Consider the following 14,336-nt stretch of genomic DNA (forward strand, 5'->3'; position numbering starts at 1 on the left):
CTTCAATCCCGGCTGCGGTGAATATTCCTGAGGAACCTAGGAGGTCGGGAAGAGTCTCTATTCCTCCGGACAGATACATTGGTATGGTCGAGGAACATGACATAGATGACGTTCTACTCTTAACGAGTAGTGAACCCGCAACCTATAAAGGTGCCATGACTAGTTCTGACTCAAAGCTATGGCTTGAGGCCATGCAATCCGAGATGGACTCCATGTATGAGAACAACGTATGGGATCTTGTTGACTTACCTGCTAAGGTTCGTCCCCTTCAATGCAAATGGCTTTACAAGATAAAGCATTCTGTGGAAGGTCAACAAGATATCTACAAAGCACGACTAGTTGCTAAAGGTTTCACCCAAGTGCCAGGTTTGCACTACGATGAGATTTTTGCACCCGTAGTCATGTTGCGTTCCATCCGGATTATCTTAGCGATTGCCGCTTTTCATGACTATGAAATTTGGCAAATGGACGTGAAAACCGCCTTCTTAAACGGCTTTTTGGAGGAAGAGTTGTACATGGTACAACCCGAAGGTTTCATCGATCCAAAGACATCCTAAGAAAGTGTGCAAGCTTAAGCGTTCCATTTATGGACTTAAGCAAGCATCAAGGAGTTGGAATCATCGCTTCGACCAAGTGATAAAAGAAAATGGATTCACTCGATCGGTCGAGGAACCATGTTTATATATCAAGTCGAGTGGGAGCAAGATTGTCTTCCTAATATTGTATGTTGACGACATACTCCCGATTGGGAATGACATACCTCTCTTAACTTCGGTGAAAGTATGGTTGAAAAACCATTTCCAGATGAAAGATCCGGGAGAGGCACAAAGAATTCTAGGCATCCGTATCTATCGAGATAGATCACGACGGATGCTATCTCTCGCCGAGTCTTACATAGACAAAGTCCTAGAGAGATTAAGCATGACTAACTCCAAGAAGGGGTTCCTTCCTATGTCTCCCGGGGTGCATTTGAGCAAGTCTCAGGCACCAGAGACACCGGAAGAGAAAGAGCGCATGTCACGGATACCTTATGCTTCGGCAATAGGATCTATCATGTATGCCATGATATGCACACGTCCCAACGTGGCATATGCATTGAGTATGACAAGTCGATTCCAACAAAGATCCAGGTGAATCACATTGGTTGGTCAAGTCAAGAACATTCTTAAGTACCTACGGAGGACTAAAGATTGGGCTTTGACTTATGGAGGCGAACAAAAGCTATGCGCAACCGGTTACGCAGATGCTAGCTTCCAAACGGATCGTGATGACTCGAAATCTCGGTCTGGATTCGTTTTTACTCTTAATGGCGCTCATCACCGGAAGAGTTCAAACAAATCACATTACAGAGATTCTACGACCGAGTCCGAGTACTATGCCGCGTCTGAAGCTACAAAGGAAGCGATATGGATGCGTCAATTCTTACATGGGCTATCTGTAGTGCCTAGTTCGAATGACCCGATCACCATCTATTGCGACAATAGTGGTGCCATCTTCCAAGCTAAGGAGCCAAAGTCTAGCAACAAGTCTAGACATGTACAACGGAAAGCTCATCTAATCCGGGATTACGTGGAGCAAAAGACAGGAGTGATAGAAAAGATTGCTACAGATGACAACATAGCAGATCCTCTCACTAAAGCATTACGACAAGATAAGCATGAAGGGCACGTTAATTCCATGGGAATTAAACGTGTTCCTAAGTTGTAGTACTCTTTTATGGATTAGATTCATTCGCTTTTGTACTCTATACAACCTCATCGTTTTGATAATTTATTTATATATTTTGTTTTTCATGTGGATTTGTACGACAAATTTTGAACACCACAAAGTGAACTGCAAAAACATTATATTCTTTTAGTCCTTGATTGCCCACATGAGCTGATAACTCGGCAATTATTTTGTGACGTTGGTTGATGGTGGGTTCAACGAGCCATAAGTCAACCGGTTGACTGACCAATCACAGAGGCGATTTATACGGATATTTCGTAGGACACAATTGTGACATCGACGTGGAGTCCTAAATGTTTTATAACATTCGTTGCCCGGTCGTGGATAGGACTTCCATGGTGATCCTAAGAGTCGATTCTTTTGACTATCGACTGTCTCTTGAGACTAAGGCAGATTTTGGGTGACTTTGGTTTCTTTCTCACGGTCATCCGTAACAGGGGGCCAAGTAGATTTTTTCTGGGTCATTTCATACTGTGCTTAGATCGGAAGGAGTCGAGTTGAAGGAAATATTCAGCCTTTATCAGGTACTCGATATTTCTCGGGGCCACTCGAGGAGTCAGAATCGAAATGCATGGCCATGCTCGGATACGGATTCGTTTTATCGCTTAAGTTACTCTCTAGTCGGGAAACCACTCTAGATACGTATTGATTGTAAAATACGACCTTTGCGGATCCAGATCTGCAAATTGTTTTACATTGAGTGGGAGAAATTTTAAATGAATATGAGAATCGGTTATCGCACATACACTTGTACGGACAAGTGGGAGTTTGTTGGAGCTTGTGTCCTCCAGTTAGTGCGGATAACGTCATTGCACATACACTTGTACGGACAAGTGGGAGCTTGTTGGGGTTGGTGTCCTTAACAATTAGTGCAAGGACTTATAAACCTCTAAAAGGATCAAAGGGTATACTTTGTATTATAATCGTTGATCCACGTTTATCAATAACGGTTGGCTTGCTAGATAAGTTTGACGTTATTGTCATACAGATGGCGGTGATCAACTGGTCCCTAAAAGTCACACCTATAGGATACGTCTTGAGTGATGTGACGGTATGAAAATACAGTCATATAGATGCCAAATTTGACTAACCAAGATTAGTCGAGTTATTTGACTAATAATTAGTCAAAATGTGATGTTGAGATATTATATTTAATACGGATTAAATATCATGGGCTAAAGGCGAATTAACCAGTTAATTCGTAAAATTAAATATAAGCGTTTTATATTTAAATTAAATGTATATTGAATATAATTATACAATACTGTTTTGTCGGACATGTATTAATAATTCAACTAACCCGTATTATTAGTTGATGCCTTAATTTCCGATAACCGATAACAGTTTATAATGAAACCGCGTCGTATACATTTAGTAAGCTATGGACCGGACCGCAAGTTTAAGTGAAGAGAAAATTAAAAGCCCGCGAGCTCCCTCTCACACGGTTTGGCCGAGAGCCTTTCATAGACAAAAGGAGAGCATCTCCTCTTGTCTAACCTAATTGTTCATTTGCTAAACAAAATTAGGGTTTTGGGAATTGTGCCTCTCAGGACTCGGATCTCACATCCAACACAACTCACAAAACTATCCTCTCAATATTGCAAAGGCAATTAGGGGAATTGATCTAGCACAAGGGCATAACTCGGACTATCTTGGGTGCATCGTTTAGGAGGAGATTTGCTTTAATCTCTCATTGCCTTTTGCACTAGGACCGAAGGTTATTTCTAATCTTTATCGTTTCATTTTGTTAATTTCGTTTATGACCATAAAATACATATGAATTTTGCGTTATAATCCTATAAAGAGAGGGTTTTATACGGATATTACCCTACAATCATGGCATACATGATTGATCCAATAGCTGATGCATAAGGAACACGACTCATGCGCTCAATCCCTTCAGGCGTCGTGGGTGACTGAGACTTGCTCAACTGCATCCCAGACGTCATTGGAAGGTTCCCCTTCTTGGAGTTGGTCAGGCTGAACCTTTCAAGAATATTATCCAAATAAGACTCCTGACTAAGTGATAACGTCCGTCGTGATCTATCTCGGTAGATACGGATTCCCAATATGCGTTGTACCTCACCCAGATCTTTCATCTGGAAATGGTTCTTCAACCATCCTTTAACCAAAGATAAGAGAGGAATGTCATTCCCAATCAAGAGTATATCATCGACATACAATATCAAGAATACAATCTTGCTCCCACTCGACTTGATATATAAGCATGGTTCCTCGACCGATCGAGTGAAACCATACTCTTTTATCACCTGGTCGAAACGATGATTCCAACTCCGAGAAGCTTGCTTAAGTCGATAATTGGAACGCTTAAGCTTTCACACTTTCTTAGGATGTTCAGGATCTATGAAACCTTCGGGTTGCACCATGTACAACTCTTCCTCCAAATAACCGTTTAAGAAGGCGGTTTTCACATCCATTTGCCAAATTTCATAGTCATGAAATGCGGCAATCGCTAAGATTATCCGAATGGAACGTAGCATGACTACAGGTGCAAAAATCTCATCATAATGCAATCCGTGCACTTGAGTGAAACCTTTTGCCACTAGTCGTGCCTTATAGGTATCTGGTTGCGCGTCTACAGAATGCTTTATTTTGTAAAGCCATTGGCACTGTAGAGGTTTTACCTTATTAGGTAAATCAACAAGATCCCATACGTCATTCTCATACATGGAGTCCATCTCGGATTGCATGGCTTCGAGCCATAGCTTTGAGTCGGAACATGCCATAGCACCTTTATAGGTAGCGGGTTCATTACTCTCTAGGAGCAAAACGTCATTCTCCTCGACCATACCAATGTATCTGTCCGGAGGATTAGAGACTCTACCCGACCTCCTATGTTCCTCAGGAATATTAACCGTATCATCAGTTGGAGGAACTACTTCCTCCATCTGTTCCTCGGTTGTTGGTTCTGGAATCTCCGACAGCTCGAAGGTTCTATTACTTGTCTTGTTCTTGAGAAATTCTTTCTCTAAGAACGTCGCACTAGCCGCAACAAAAACTCGATGTTCGGTAGGCGAATAGAAGTAATGACCAAACGTTCCTTTTGGATAACCAATAAAGTATGTCTTGACCGATCGCGGGCCGAGCTTATCCTCGTGTCTCCACTTGACATAAGCCTCGCAGCCCCAAACCCGAATAAAGTCCAAGTTAGGGACCGTTCCTTCCACATTTCATATGGAGTCTTGTCGACAGCTTTAGTCGGACTTCGGTTAAGTATAAGAGCAACTGACAAAAGAGCAAAGCCCCATAATGAATCAGGCACTACCGTGTGACTCATCATGGATCGAACCATATCAAGTAAGGTTCGATTTCTCCGTTCGGACACACCATTTAATTGAGGTGTTCCAGGTGGAGTTAACTGTAAAACAATTCCACAGTCTTTAAGGTGTTGATCAAACTCATTTGAAAGATATTCGCCACCCCGATCTGAACGGAGTGCTTTAACCTTTCTACCCAGTTGGTTCTCAACCCTGTTCTGGTATTCCTTGAATTTCTCAAAGGACTCACTTTTATGCTTCATTAAGTAGACATATCAGTATCTAGTCAAATCGTCCGTGAAAGTGATAAAATATCTATAGCCATCTCTAGCGGTAATTGACATAGGTCCACAAACATCAGTATGTATGAGTCCTAATAGGTCACTAGCGCGCATTCCAACACCTTTGAAGGAAATTCGAGTCATTTTGCCAATGAGACATGATTCACACGAGCCATATGTAGAAAAATCGAATGCGGGAATAGTCCCATTATCGACGAGTTTCTTCACGCGTTTCTCATTTATGTGTCCCATTCGACAATGCCATAGATAGGTTTGATCTTTGTCACCAACCTTTAATTTCTTATTATTCAAGTGTAATACTTCCGTGGTTTGATCTAAGATGTAAATTCCATTCATGGAAACTGCTTTGCCATAAATCATTTCATTGAAAGAGAAAATACAACTATTATCCTTTATTGAAAATGCAAGACCGTCTTTAGCAAGTACGGAAACAGAAATAATGTTCTTAGACAAACTGGGTACATAGTAACAGTAATATAAAAATAACTCAAAACCACTAGGGAGTTGGATTACGTATGTTCCCTTCGAGACTGCAGCAACTCGTGCTCCATTCCCGACTCGCAGGTCCACATCACCTTTTTCGAGAGGTATGAGGTTCTTTAGGCCCTGCAAATGATTACACAGATGAGAACCACAACCAGTATCAAGTACCCAAGTTCCGAAACTTGCATGGTTAATCTCAATCATATGAATATAAGATGACATACCAACAGGAACGACGCGGCCTGCTTTGATGTCCTCACGGTACACGGGACAGTTCCTCCTCCAATGTCCAGTCTTGTGACAATGGTGGTTCTTAATGTCACCGCCCTTGCTCTTTGCCTTGCCCTGTGAGCCACTAGTCTCACCAGGCCCACTCTTACCGTTTCCTGGCTTTTTAAACTTTGGCTTACCTACAGCTAAGTCGCCATGAGCCTTGCCCTTACCCTTACTTTTATTGGAAATCATGAGTACATCTTACTTCATGCTCCCACTCAATTTCATATCCTTCTCGGTCTGCACGAGAAGAGAGTGGAGCTCATGAGGACTTTTCTTCATGTCATTCATATAGTAATTTGCCCTGAAAAGGGCAAAACCATCATGAAGTGAATGAAGCATACGGTCAATGACTATGCTCTCACTGATTTTGCAATTAAGTGCCTCCAGCTTCTCGACATTCTCAATCATGTGAAGAATGTGTGGGCTAATCGGTTGGCCCTTCTGGAGTTTCGCATCAAAGAAGCGACATGTATGCTCATAAGTAACGATTCTCGGTGCTTTTGAGAACTCGTTTGTGAGCGTGGTGAAAATCTTGTTTGCACCTTGGGCAATGAAGCGTCTCTGCAAATTGGTTTCCATTGCAAAGATGAGTACGTTCTTTATCGCACCCGCTTCCATAACGAAGTCACTATAAGCAACTGTATCGTTGACTCTTGCATTTGGGCCTAGGTTTGGCGGTATTGGCTCAGTTAAGTACTTGAGCTTACCGTCAGCAATGGCAGCATTCCGTAGTGCTGCCTCCCAGTCCGCAAAGTTGGACCCATCATTTTTCAGTCGTGTGAACTGATTCATGTTGTCCATAATGATTTTAAGCCAGGACTCGCGTCCAAGTGTGGCACTCGGCATTGGGATTTCGTTATTTCCAGCCATTTGTTGTAACAGTATTATAAAAAAAATCGTGTTCTACACTGCGAAAAGAAGAATAAAAATAATAAGCATGTGCATCGTTTATGATTTTAAGTCTTAATGCAAAACTGTTATAAGTGAAGACTCAAGCATTTATACAATTGACCTTCCTCAAGAATTATATAAATGATCCCAAGACTCAATTATCTGTAAATTGATAAGCCAACCTTTTGGCTAATTCTACTGTTAGAATTCTTAGTCAATAAATTTCTGTAAATTCTATCTTTAGTCCATCATAATCACGAGAAACTCTTCGGACTATAATGTTGAGATAAACTAAGTCAACACAAACTACTTACCCAACGTAGAAGGGGTCATATTATGCCTACCGACGAAGAAGGGATTCATAGTTGTTTGCCCTTATAAAGACTAGTCTCAATTTCTGTTTTAGAGGAAGATCCCATCAACTTTATTTTAATTCATTTTAAGTGAACTATTATCTAGCATGCGTGAATGAATAAACTAAGGTGATGGCTTAAACTGAGTGACATCTGTATGTCTATGAAAACTAACATACAACCTATATGAGTCAATTTTCATGCATTTTAGTAGTAGGTGGTTTGGTTTAGGCGGAAAATGATGCATAAACTATCATGTGAATGAAAAGCAATAAGAACGAAAACGTAAAAACAATAAAAAGTCCTAGTGTGGCCTATCTACCAAAATGAACATTAAATACAAATTTGGAATCCATCCTTGGACCCGAGAAGCTTGTCTTGATGTTCCATCTTGGTCCATGTAGCGGGAGTGAGCTCCAATCTCTATCTTTAGTCTTCTTTAAAATTACAATTTAAATTACATAATAAACCTATTTACATTCTAATTTCAAAACCATAATACTTAAAGAAAATAAAAGGAGATTCGAGATCTCATAATTACATAAAAATTATGTTTCCTTCATTACGAAAACATAATTAACTAAGGCCACACTAGGTATTACAAATTACAACCGATTGCAAAAATACGTAAATAAATCCATTCAACGATTCATTCAACAAAAGAAAAGAATCAACTAAAAAAAATTAAACATGAAAGACATAATTCTTTAATTATGTAGATTAATTTTATCCAAACCACCTATTTAAATGATCAAATTAAGTGACAATTCCTCAATTACTCACATTAATTTTAATCTTAATTCATATTAAACTTGTAATATGAATTTAATCCATCATTATTTTAAACGCTTTAAAATAATTAGGTATCTTAAAATTTGTGAACCGCTTCACAAAATTATCATACATTATAAATTTAATGTATAATCAAAATTGGCCAAAACAAAACAAAAAAAACTCCTTTTTTTTTCTTTGGTCTCGGCAAAACTGAATAAAGAAACAAATTTTTTTTTTTTTTTTCAAAATTTCAGCTCGGCTGAAAAAACAGAAAACAAAATTAAATTTTTTTTCTTTATTTCGGTAATTCTGCAAAAACCGAATCCTACAGCCATTTTTTTTTTATTGCGGCATATCAGAAAAAAAACGAAACAAAAGAAACCTTTTTTTTTTCTCGGCAAAATGCCCTAACAACAAAAAAAAACAAAATTTTTTTTTCTTTTTTACCTGTTCTCGGCAAACAGTAAAAAAACAGAATTTTTGTTTTCTTTTTGTGCATTCGGCACAAACCCTAAAATAAAAATAGATGAACAAATCGTTTATGGTTGCTATTAGAAAAAGATTAGCATATGAATTAATAAAAACATGATTAACCGTATATGCCAAAAACTATATAGCAAAAACAATTTTAACATCATCAACAAGACGATTCCATTTACATTTTAACTTAATCTTCATTAAATCAAACATCTACCAATTTATCATATGATTATTTTAATTGATTAAAACAACAATATGAAAAATCAAAATGGAAATAAATCATCAAACAAGGAAAAAAAAAAACGGCTGAAAAAAAATCTTCTCATCCAAAAAAAAAATTTCAGCCGAACCTTTTTTTTTTTTTTTTTCGAAACCCTAAAAATTGTTTACATCCAATTTTATGAAAATCATCAAAATAAAATTCGTGGCCTTGGCTCTAATACCACTTGTGGGAAATAATTTGTATACTTCCCTTATTATAAAGGATTATAACGAATTTATAATGATGAATGCTAGTCATAAAATAAATTGCGTAAACAAAAGTAGAGAATTAAGATTCAACCTTCGGTCCTAGCAAAATCGGCCTAAGAACAATATCGCAATGATATTCACCTATCAGTTGCACCCAAGATGATATGAGATATGCCCTTTTCTTATTGCTAGAATCAATCCCCAATTTTCTGTAAAATTTTTAGGTTTTGTGTATTTTTGATGAGAGGCAAGATTAGGTTAGAATTAGGGTTAGAAATGAATCCCCTTCTTCCTTATATTAACCGAAAATAAGAAAGAAAAGGAGGGATATTTCTTTTCCCTTTTTCACTCGGTTTGACCGAGATACCCACACAACAAATAAGGAGAAAAATCTCCTTATATTAAGTTGTTATCTAAAATGTATAATAATGTGTATTATTATAAATTGTCATTTATTTTCTTCCGTATTAATAATTCTACATGCAACAGCTTGCAGTCGATATATTAATATCGGTCTGTAATAATTTATAATGACAATATCGTATAATATATATATTAACTATAAATATCGCATATTTATAATTTGCTTATTAAATATAACCGTTTATGTTTAATTACGAATTAACATCTTAATTCGTTTAAACTAACATTATATACATTAATTAAATATAACTTATTATATTCAATTTACGAATTGACAGTTAATTCGTTTCAGCTAATATTATTTAATCGGCATTAAATAATCGTCTCATCAACACATTGACTAACTGTTTAGTCATATATGGCATCGATGTGATTACATTTCCATAACCACATCTCTCAAACACATCCTTTAGGTGTGACTTTTAGGGACCAGTTGATTACCGCCATCAGTATGATAATAACGTCAAACTTTCTTGCAAGCCAACCGTTATTAGGTAATCGTTAATCAACTGATAAAATACGAATTATACCCTTGTGAACCTATAAGAGATTTATTAATGTTATCACACTAATTTGTGGAGGACACAAGCTCCAACAAACTCAAACAACTTTTTTTAAACTTCAGTTTTTGTCCAATCTTTGCTGTTCCGTGTTTTCTAATTATAACATGTGCATCATTAGTGAGGTCGTTGTAGAAACCGATTGGTTGCAAGTAACCCAAGGCGCGTTGCAGACCTTGCTGCGAGGAAATTGGGTAATGGATATGGTTATTGATGCTGTTGGTATTCGTACTACAGTCGAAAACCCAAGTGTTGTGTATTTTCCGACAATAATAAAGGTATTCATATTCCTTATTGAGTCAATTGGTTGTTTTGGTTTTTGAAATTACACAGAATTTTGACAAATGTTCTCAAATTTCAGGGAGTTGTCGGTAAAAAGGGGTTTCGAAGTCAATACGTCCTACTTGACTACTTGCCCCTCAATCTAAACACAACCCAACTGGTAAATAAACATTCTCTTACTTTTTTTTCCATGCACTTTTTTTTTCAATGCACTTTTTTTTTTCATTTGAAGTCGATTTATCCTACTTGACTACTTTATAATATTTTAGGCTTTCTTTCCTTATTGTGTGGAGAGATCACATTGGTTTCCATGTGTTGTTGACTTTGGGAAAAGGATGAACTTCATACTCGACTCCAGCATGCCCAGGCGCCCTGAAGTCAGATAAAAAGTTTTAGTTGAACAGGTATGAATTATTAGTTTTTTGCACAAAAACATGTTGCCCCTGACTTATTATATCCGGAAGGCTGCTCAACAGTTTTTGACTGCCCAAAATGCATTGTCGAATGAAAATACTGTTGGTGATCTTTATGTGCATGAAATACCCTTGTATGTCCATGAAATAACCTCCAGCGTGCATGAAATACGCTTTTACCCTTGGAATAACATTGACATTTATTTTTTGAAAGTTATGTCGGCACATTTAACTGAGAGTTTATTCAACGAGTTTATTCAATTGTAAATATGATATACGGAAGGCAGCTCAATGGTTTTCGACTTTCCAAAATGCATTGTCGAATAAGAATATTGTTGGCAATCTTTATGTGGATGAAATAACCTTGTCTGTGCATGACATAACCTTGTATGTGCATTAAATACCCTTATACCATAATCACAATCACTCACTGTCTTGTTTTTGTATAGCTCCTGCCTGCTTTGGAGATCATCGTAAGAGAATCTCCGAGATACACAAGGTTGTTGGAGATCAAGACTTTTTAGTGAGAGGTTGTGCAAGTGCCTCGACAAAAGAGCGGGTATTCTTGTGGAGTTTATTTGTTGAAGTGGCTAGAAAATTTGTGTGATCAAGCATCATGGACTGATGAGCGTTCTTACGAGGTATAAATTTTTCAACAAACTTTTGTAAACATTATTCGGTATATTTTATTTCAAGCCTTTCAATATTTGTTGTCAAATGAAATTTATATGTAGGATTTGGATGAATATGCTACGAGTATGATTGCACGTCTCATCAAATGGAAGTGAAACACGAGAAAGGTAAATATCAAGAACTTTCGAATGCCTAATTTTAATCTTCTTTTCATTAGATTCTGTCTCGGAGTGACTTTTACGTGACAGTATTTCCCCCCCGTTTTTTTGAAGGATTATCACTAGGTGTTATTTTCTAAACACTTGAGTCGAGTGATGTGTAAAGGGAGTGGCAGATGACCTAATCCAACATTCGAAACACTGAGCCATTTTTTTGATCTGATTCCTTGAGTCAAGTGATGTGCAAAGGGAGTAGACCCTGGAATATTAGATTCTTGGTACATTTTAGATTCTGGAATATGTAATACACTAAGTCTTGAGAGTACATATTAGATTTTGGAATATGTAAGTCATGTAAGACATGTAGTCATGTTTCTTGACTAATTCTGGAAACATGTCACGAGGCAACGAAAACGAGAGACAATTTTTAAAATTGGACAACAAAAAGGTCATACGAAAATCTCTCTAACATCGTAGATGCATTAAAAAATGTTCCACGTGCATGAAATATGTAAGTCATGTGTCCAGGGTAAAATCTTAAAGTAATCTCAAGTGAACTTTTAAAATGTTTCATTTTTCATTTAGATTTTGGAATTTTATTATTAACTTCGACGGTTGGGGATGTGGTAGCAAAGAAGGATGTAGTGGTGCATCACATTTTTCCGGTTTCTTAATACTTGTCTTAATCTTGTATTAGAAAATGTTCTACGTGCATGAAATAACCATGAAAGTGTATCAAATAACCATGTACATGCACAAAATAACCATAAACTATATTGACCATTACACATTAGATTACTGATTTTCCTCAGCATGACTAACACGACTCGATAAACATAACTCAGGCCTCAAAAATAGTGAATAAATATGCTGATAGGACGGGCCCAAATTGAAATAAGCCCACACCAATTCTCATTATTTAATTTGTTGATGTTGGGTCAACAATTCTCATTTTAACCGGCTTGTCTTATACGATGATTCAGTTAATGACATTTTCGCTCGGATCGTCACTTTAAATTTTAAAGACTTATCGTACACGAAGATTCATTTCAATTGATCACATTTTAGTGTTGGGCTATTCTCATTTTAGATTACCAAATCTGGTGAAACAGTGAATAAATTAATCGCCTTAAGGTTTCTTGATACTCGCCTAATGTGTGCATGAAATAACGTTCTTTGTGCAAGAAATACCCGTGTATGTGCATGAAATACCGTTGTATGTGTACGAAATAATGGTGACAGGAAAACTCACGTTTATATTCGATAAGTGTTACATTCATCTTAAGAAAACAAGTCCAACATCTATCAAATAAAATAAAAGGTACTGAATTATTCAATAAGGCAAATGTCGAATGCTTTAAATATTCTTTAAAAACAATTACTCTACTCATTGTAGGTTGTCCTTCGGTCACAATTCCTGCTGTCGTGGTTCTTGATGCGTGTCCTAAATATGATGTTTTACATCCTATTTTACACGCATTTCAGAGCTCAATTATGTAGTTTATGCTACTATTTTCCCTATTTCCGTCTACTTTCGTGTTTTTGTGTAATATTGCAGAAATGGGAAGAATGCAGCGGAAAATGAGCCGAATCCATCCCCGAGTACTAGGCATTGGACCTGACGTGAAGTAAAGACTCGGGAAGCAAACTTGGTGCGCGTGTCGAGGCCTGAAAGACAAATTTACGAGGCTTTTGGAGCAAAGTACCTGTTGAGCAGTCGATCGACTGATGCCCTTAGTCGATCGACCAGAGCACGATTCCTAAATCAGATTAGAAGCTACTGTACAGCGAAGCTTGGTCGATCGACTGGTCCTAGTGGTTGATCGACCACACAGCGACTCTGACGCAAATTAAAGACGAGGGTTAGAAGCCCAATTGTAATTAGGTTTTTAGGAATAAGAGTCACGCTATACTCCTATATAACGTGAACCTATGTTTCAGAACAAGCATCGAAAATTGAGGATTCAATATCAAGTTTTTAGCATCAGATTCCATAGATAAAATTTAGTTAATAAACATTTAATACGATTAGCTTTATTTTCGTTAATAAAGTTCGTGCTTTCGGATTCTTCTTCCTGCTTTCATTCGGTAATTTTGATTCCTTGATTTCAGTTTGCTTTTATTCATTCATAGATTAGGATTGCATTGAGTAGTTTCCTAAAGCCTTATTTCGTTTATGCATCTTATTTGCTTAGTTTATCTAATCATGCATCCAATTCCGTTAATTGTTAATTTCGTTGTTGTTATAAATTCTATCATGAGTAGCTAAACCCTTCGTGCTAAGATGTAGGGGACCTGTAGTGTAGGCGGCGTAGATTTCGTAGACCTGATTCGTGTCTTGGTCGATCGACTGATGTTAATAGTCGGTCGACTGAGCCCGTTGGTCGATCGACCGACTTAGATGGTCGATCGACCGCTTCACGTAAGATCAGCTCCATTTTAATTGATTAATTTGTTTAATTCGATAAATCGAGTGCACGCGACTAGTTGAATACTTAGTAATTGACCGACCCATTAGATCGAAAGATAGGGGAGGGAATTAGACTACCAATTAAAACGACTAAATTATACTGAGATCAAAAGATAGGTAGAATTTATGCTTTTAAGAATCACTTTTCAGGGCGAGAGTCAGTACTAGTGATACTTAGGGACCCGTAGCTAGATCGAAAGATGCTACCTGTTAAGAATGGACCGAGAGGACTTCTTATTTTCCCGTCTTACGTGATTATTTCAGACTTACCTAGGATACTGCCGTCGAAACTACAGTGAACCGACCATCTTGGCATCCTTTTAATATTTGATTTCATCTATTTTCTTTAATTTCTCATTTA

The sequence above is a fragment of the Silene latifolia genome, chromosome 1 (genome assembly GCF_048544455.1).
Source record: "Silene latifolia isolate original U9 population chromosome 1, ASM4854445v1, whole genome shotgun sequence".
NCBI classification, from domain to species: domain Eukaryota; kingdom Viridiplantae; phylum Streptophyta; class Magnoliopsida; order Caryophyllales; family Caryophyllaceae; genus Silene; species Silene latifolia.